The following is a 7,730-nucleotide window of genomic DNA, read 5'->3' as shown; positions in this document are numbered from 1 at the left end:
TGAGAATACCTTTTTGATATCCTTTCATACTGTGTCAGAATACCACTTTTATTCAATAAATAAATTGCAGTATTTCACTGTTGAAAATGTAATAAATAAAAGTGTTACTTAATTTTGGACAATTTATACTAGGGTTGTCCCAGAAAAACGAGAACTTTTTGAATGTATCAGAAAGTATTTGACCAAAACTAATAATTTTTTGCACGTTGTTGGAAAATGAAATTTTCGGTATTTTGACAAAATATTTTAGGCTTGTGATGTCATGAGTATATAAAACAGTATTTAAAGGGTGTTAAATATCGGTGGTCGGCGCACGGCAATATTTTGACTTTTAAAAGAAGCCTTTTCAATGAAGGTTTCTTTATTAGCAGTCTATAAGGAAATATAGTGTCACAAAATTTACGTCCATAAATACGCATTAATCTGATGTAATCGTGTATAAGAATTCATTTATTTGACATCATTAATGACAAATATATGACATTATATAACAAAACACTTTTAATTAGATTTTGTGAGAAATGGTGACGTTTGGCGATAATGTGGAACACCAAATTATTAAGCAGCAATGTGTTGAGCGGGAAAATGACTCCTGCCCATACGATGAAAGAGATGTTAACATAAATCCAGGACACAGGTCTATCCGTTATTGAAAAGGTTTGAGGGTGGCTTGACTGGTTATCCGATAGAAGAGGCGTTTTGTAAACCAACGAAACTGAAGACAAACTGAAAGTCAGGAGCTTAACGTCATATATAGGCCTAAGTGAAAGTTGTCGTTAAACAATTCGAATTGTTCGGTTTATCATCGGGATTGAGAAATTGTCTCTTAAAAGAATTAATTTCACAATCTTTTGGTAACACTGGTATTTGTGATGTATATCTTGGTAAATAAAAGCAAATTAAATACAGTGTCGAATTTATACTTAAACGAATTTTATCAGAAGCACATTTCCAAAACAAACTAACAAACGTCACGAGCTACGTTTTTTGACGTCGAGTTGTGAAGACAACTGCTTTTTAAGATTCGTTTACCTGAGAGGGAAAAATTATTTATAGAGATATTTCATTGAAATTTTTATGCATTATTCATAAAGTGTTATTCATGATGTATGCCATTTTTTAATTTTATAGTTAGTGAAACAAAAGATATTGAAAATGTTCGCGTATTTATGGGACAACCCTCGTACTTTCTTGAGAAAACGCCAAAAAAAAAAAAAAAAAAAAAAAAAAAAAAAAAAGTCCTCCAAGATAAAGAATAACATACATTTTTTTCGTATGATAAACACATATTTTTTTTTTATTTTTCATTTTTTTTTTTCAGTGAAGGAAACAGTGTGCAATTTGACTAAAATTCGTAAATAAATAATCGAGAAGCTGCATATAAAAAAAAAATTAAAGTTTTTAATTAAAAGAGTAACTCAATTAAGAGAAGAGATGACACACATGATTTTTGACATGATTACATGATTCATATGATTTCCGATACAGTCAAACTTCATTATCTTGAACCCGATAGGACTAAAAAATACTTCGAGACATCCTTGGATTTGAAATACTGAGGAAAAATACACAAAGAAAAAAGAGTTCGGACTTCAAAATGATTTGTGTTTATCATTGGCATTCGAGTTGTCCATGGTATTAGAGTTATCGTGTTCGCGATATCGAAGTTCAACTGTATAAACCTCGACTTACAATGCCTGAAAGATACAAGTCTCGTTGACACAGCTGGTACACTTGAAAAATACACAAATAATGAGGCAAGAAAAATCTGAAAATTAAGAAAAACATTCCAATCACAATATAATTTTTTTTTTATTTATATTTGAAATTTGAAATTTCGCATGCGCCTGTCGCAGGAAATAAGCGTAACTGAGCTGTCTCTGGGAAGTACATTTTCAAATAACCTGCAAAAACATTTGTTGAATCCGTTTTCTGTTTTGAACAAATACCTTTGCCTGAGTTAATCAATACAGTGTGTTTAATATTAGGGAGAACCTGAGGGTATTCCTGCTTATAGTAAATATGCACTAAAATTGAATGCTAAATACCTCGAAGCAAAGGAGATCTTTTTTCCTCCCCCAACAACAGAATTCCTGACCCTGGGGCAACAAGTTCCACGGTTTTGACAGAAGCACCCTTGCTCATAGTAACTATGCACGTAGTTTATCTGCTAAATGTGCAGGAGCAGAGAAAATGCATCTTTTTTTATTATCTAATCGTCTTAGCACTAGAGCCTCTAACCAAAAGTCCATGAAATTCATATTCGTGCTCATCATATACGTGCATTTAGTTTGTTTACGTTATACTCAGGAGCAGATAATTAAGAATATATTAAAAGTAATTTTCACTAATAATCAAAAGAAACCACCGCCTGCCCTACACACACAAACCACACACCGGAACTCCTCATCTTAAAGCCACAGATTTAACATCATTTTTTTACGAGGCACCAATGTTCATTATAACCTACATGTAGTTTATCTGCTTAATATACAGGGATGGATCGATTAATTGATAGTATGTTGTTTAACGTCCATTTTGGAATTTTTCACTCATATAGAGACATCACCAAATGCCGGTGATTTCAAGTTAAGACCTATACTCGGCACGTAGGGCCATTGAGCGGTGAGGATTCCTTATCGTGCCAACGCCCACTGCGACATGAGACCTCGGTTTTTTAGGTCTCATCAGAAAGACCCATGACTTTAATTTCTAGTGTGATTGCTTGGCGAATGAACAGTCACAACTTATGTTCACATCTTAGGTTTGACACGACGCGGCGAACGAGAATGGAACCCGGGCCTCCCGATCACGAAACAAACGCCCTACCACTAGGCTACCGTGACCGGTCGACAGATAAGAAAGTAAAATATTAAATCTTAACTATATTTTTTTTTCTTTGTTAATATTGTTTCTGTTAACATTTATGTAAACTTTATGTGAAAAAACCACAATCTGCAATCAGTATCATAAGTATATAAATTATTCTTCTCTGAAATAGGATCGTTCACGGTAGCTCAGTCGGTAGAGCGCTCTTTCCGTGATCGGGAGGTCGTGAGTTCGAATCTCGGCCGCGACTGACATAAGTCAATAAAAATGGATATCAATTGTTCCTTCGCCATGTGCTCGGCACTTTGAAGTGAAAGTTGCGGGTCTTTCGGAGGAGACCTTGAAAACCGAGGTGCCTTAAAAACCTGTAGGCGTTGACAAAGTTGATAAAGATCCCTCACTGCTCAATGGCCCTGAGTGCCGAGTAAAGGTCAAAATTTGAAGCCCTTCACCGGTATATGGTGACGTCTCTATATGAGTGAAAAATTCTCGAATGGGACGTAAAACAACATATAATCAATCAATCAACAATCTATGGAATAGCTAGTTAGAATAACCTAACTGTGTCTCGGAACATGCCCTCACCACAGTTAGAATACGTCCCATATACTTGCAATGTAGCAAATCGGAGTGGATCCACTCCGAAATGATTTTGAAGAATACAAAAGGCGCTGCACTGAAAATAACTACCAGATTAATCATAACAAACCTTTTTGAGATTGTAGATGCCTTTTAACCTAAAAAATAATCCATATAAATACGAAAATTCAACTCATTTTCTCAACGTTTTTTTCCTCGCTTCAAATTTAACGCCATGTTGACATTCGGGACTCTCTGGATTATTCATAAAAAATGCACAGAGTTCGGGTTATCGCCCGTGTTTATTTTGCAGCATTGCCAATACACAGAACGAATTCTATCGTTGAACCGGGTCCGTACGACAATATCATTTTAACGATAGAACGTTCTATCTATGAAATAGCATGCTCACACCAAAGAGGGCAAAAATGACTATTTCGACGTATTTTACCATATTAGTGTGTTTTCTCTCTTTTTTTGAAAGTATTATATCTTCAAAGTATTCATAAATATATATACCATTTTCTTTACAAAATCAAAACCCAGTCTACCTAAAAATGTTTTCTTTTTATATGACATCTTTTTTTTTTTTTTTTTTTTTTTTTGAAATATTCGAATTTCAGTTATTCAAGGGTCCTATCACAGACAGGATTTAAATGGCGTTTTCTGTTATAAGCTGTTTGGTGTTTTGGTTAAAGTGAATATTTCTTAGAAAAGATACTATTAATGAGGATTTTATCGCTTCGGTTCAAATACTAAGATTTTTGCTTAACCATAAAATATTTTTTTTTTGTCGGGAGATTTGTCCATAGATTAGCTTTATTTGTCATCTTTACATCCCATTCAATAAAAAGAAATATGCTCTGAAAAACCTAGTCCATAAAATGAATTTAATTCTTATACATTTGAAGCCAGAGGCATTTTGAACGCCTTGTTCGCTTATCATCTTATGTACAAGAAAGGTATTCTCTCATCACATTTGCTTTATTCAACAAATTCAGAGCTCTCTATAGGACTGTTGTAGTAAGTTATGATTTTTTTTTTAAATGAAATAAAATCTTAGTGTAACATAACATAGTTATCGAAGTAAATTCACTTACCTTTGATGTATGCATGATTATGTTTGTCGACAGATTGTATGCGAGTGTCAGACACTATTTAAAGACAATCGATTCGAATAAAGATAAAGACATGCCTTATGATTGGCTGTCTATTTTTTAATTGACAACTTCAAGTTGAAATGAAAACCATTTTATTGCTTTGTTTCTGAAAACTATACATTCTAACTCTCAATTCTGCGGTTCAGTTTATATAAAACATGTTTTAACATTTTACCATAATGAATTATTTTTTTCATTGTAAAGTAGAGATTATATTACTAACAGATTTATGAATTTTATTCCGGAATTAATACATTTAATGCTTCTCATAACAACCCTCTTAATGAAGACACATAAATATTGTTCATTGAATTTAGACCTTAAACGTCACCAATTTGAAAAGGAACTACTTCTATTATGGGTTGTACTTCTGGGAAATATGGCATTAACTGCATTAAATCATGGCTTTTACATTTTTTATAATCTAATGAAGAATATTTTTTTGTCCGCATCGTTTGATGTTGTACATGTAAAATAAAGTTATAATTGATATTGTTAACAAAAAGACAGAGGAAGGGTGTGATCCGTGTATAAATAAAAGTCGTAGGGCAAACGTAAAGAATAAAAAGTATTGATATGGCAAACAGTCTTTGTAAAGTACAGAAACTATAAGAAAGATCTTAAAAGGTAACTACGATAAAATACTGTAGAAAATGGAAGTCTACGTAAAATCTTTTCAAACTCTGTGGAAATAAAAACTATAATCGCAAACAGAGTCAACATTGTAACATTATTTTGAATTTAGTTTCTTTTTTTATATTATTTTCATCATAATCATATTTTGATCTATTTTCATTATTGCAGAGAGTGTTTTCTTATATTTTTTTGAAAGAAAACAAACAAATGACAGGTACTAGCTAGTAAGTATTTGAAATCTCAATCAAGATTTCTTTTACGAAATAATCTTCCATCAGAAAATATACATTATTCATTCAAGGCTTGCAATTTACGCAACGAGTTGCATGTTTTTATGCCCCAGCCTCTATGTATAGTTATGGAAAATATAGATGGAGTAAAGCTTTTGAAAATAAGAAACACATGGTTAACAACGTTTACCTGATTCAATATGGCTATGCTGTTCTTCAATAGAAAGTTTTTTTTTCCTCCTATATATTCCTATGTAAACCTTGATCCCCTGTTGTTGACCCACCCTACACTTAAATGCCACGATTTGAGCAGACTTTAATCTAAGCTATCTTAAAATGCCTCCATATTAAGAAGAATAATCATGGCTGTGGTGTTCTCGAGAAAAAAGAAATATTTTTTAAAGATGTGGTCCAATCTTAGCCCTCGGGATCATGATTTGAGCAAACCGTAATCTATACTACCTGTGGATACTTCCATATCAATACGACTTATCATGGCTTTACTGTTTTTTAGAATATTTAAATAGATTTTTTTTTCATATATATTCCTATGTAAAAATTTGATCCCCTATTGTGGTCACATCCTATCTTCGTGGGTCATGATTTGAACAAATTTGTATTTACCCCATATGATGAAAGTTTCACATAAATATCATATTTGGAAAAGGAAGATCTTGAATTTATTTTGACTTTGGTTCATAGAAAATTGCAGGTTTGTATGATTCTCAAATTCATACACACTTTGGAAGTTTTGTGTCTTTATCAAAATTATATCAAAAGTCTTTTTTTTTCTTTGAAATGTTGTCGTAAGTCTGTTTTCAGTTTTTGGTCTTTAGGGCTGGCGTTTCCCATATTATAATTACACATGAGTTAAGCAAGGGTTTTTGCACTTAATTTTTGCCTTTAAGTCATTCAGTGCAAAATTATTTCTAAAAAAATAACATTATGTTTTTAGTATATATAGTAGCTTTCAAGTGTATTTATAAGTACACTTATTTTCAAAAAGAGAAATAATAATAAATATAGTACATGTATAACTATATATTACGTGAAAATTAGTTTCACAATTTACGTAAATATCACCTACTTTCATGAACTCTGCCTATAGGTGTTACATAAAGATTTTTTTTTCCTGATAATCGAATTCATCATCTTCAACACAGACATTCTAAAAATGATTTTTTTTTTAAATTTTGAATAATTTTAAGATGAAACGCACACAGATATTAGACTTGGTGTAATAAATACATATTTTTTTCTCAATTAAGATTTCCTGTTTACCGAATAATTTGCCACAAAAAAATACGCTATTTCATATCAGACTTGTATTCTACGTTTGTTTGGTTATATATCTTATGAAAAATAATTAAATGTACTACTTGAGTAGGTGATACAGCCATTTGAATTTCTTGATCAATATCTACATATGCATACTAATAGTCACAAGCAGTATCACTATCATTAGTGACTAAGAGGGTTGATCTAAAAGTAATGTACTGTCAAACCTCGTTACCTCCAACTCGAAGGATAAAAAAAAAAAAAAAAAAAAACTTCGAGATATCTGACGATTCCAGATACCTGGGGATAAAATACAATCCGAAAACTGTGGTTTGGACTTCCAAAATACATCGAAATATAAATAGTACTCGATATATCTATAACCAGTTAGATTTTGGTTCTAAAGTTATAAAAGTAATTCCTAGACTATATCCGCTGTTTAAGGGCAAACGGGGAAGAAGGAATGTTGGCGGTTAATACAGTAGCGGCGCTGTGGGGCCGTAATACAACATAAACGAGAAAGGTGCCGTATTCCTAATGGTCTTCCAATATAAAGTCCAAGAACTGGTAAAATCAGGTTTCCAAATTTATTGTGGACGATGGTAAATAACAATCAACATGAATTTCAACAATAGCTTACAAGTCAACCGAGTTGGATGTGGCCGGTAGAGCATCGGGCCTCCAAAACTGAAGAAAGTATAATGGACATAGCTTTTTGTAATATTGGGAGTAAACAATAATTTCATCATGACACTGGCTGAATTAATTGATGGACAGGTGTGTTTCTTTGATAGAATGGATATAAAAGACATTGCTAAATAATTATGTAAACAAAGTTATTGATATAAGATTAACAGGTCCTGAGGCATTTACACCTAACGAGTATCAATTCTTTTGACAGTCACTTTAAAGTCAATTGGAATGTCTTAATCCTGCTTCAAAGAGAATGAGAAATAAACAACTAAATAATAGACATGCAATGTTAATAGTTAGAGAATTTAACAGATAACGTCCAAAT

Source organism: Saccostrea echinata, unplaced genomic scaffold (assembly GCF_033153115.1).
Source record: "Saccostrea echinata isolate AGI-Se365-2 ecotype Australia unplaced genomic scaffold, CSIRO_AGI_Sech_v1 ptg000032l, whole genome shotgun sequence".
Classification (NCBI taxonomy): domain Eukaryota; kingdom Metazoa; phylum Mollusca; class Bivalvia; order Ostreida; family Ostreidae; genus Saccostrea; species Saccostrea echinata.
This window is presented reverse-complemented; position numbering follows the sequence as displayed.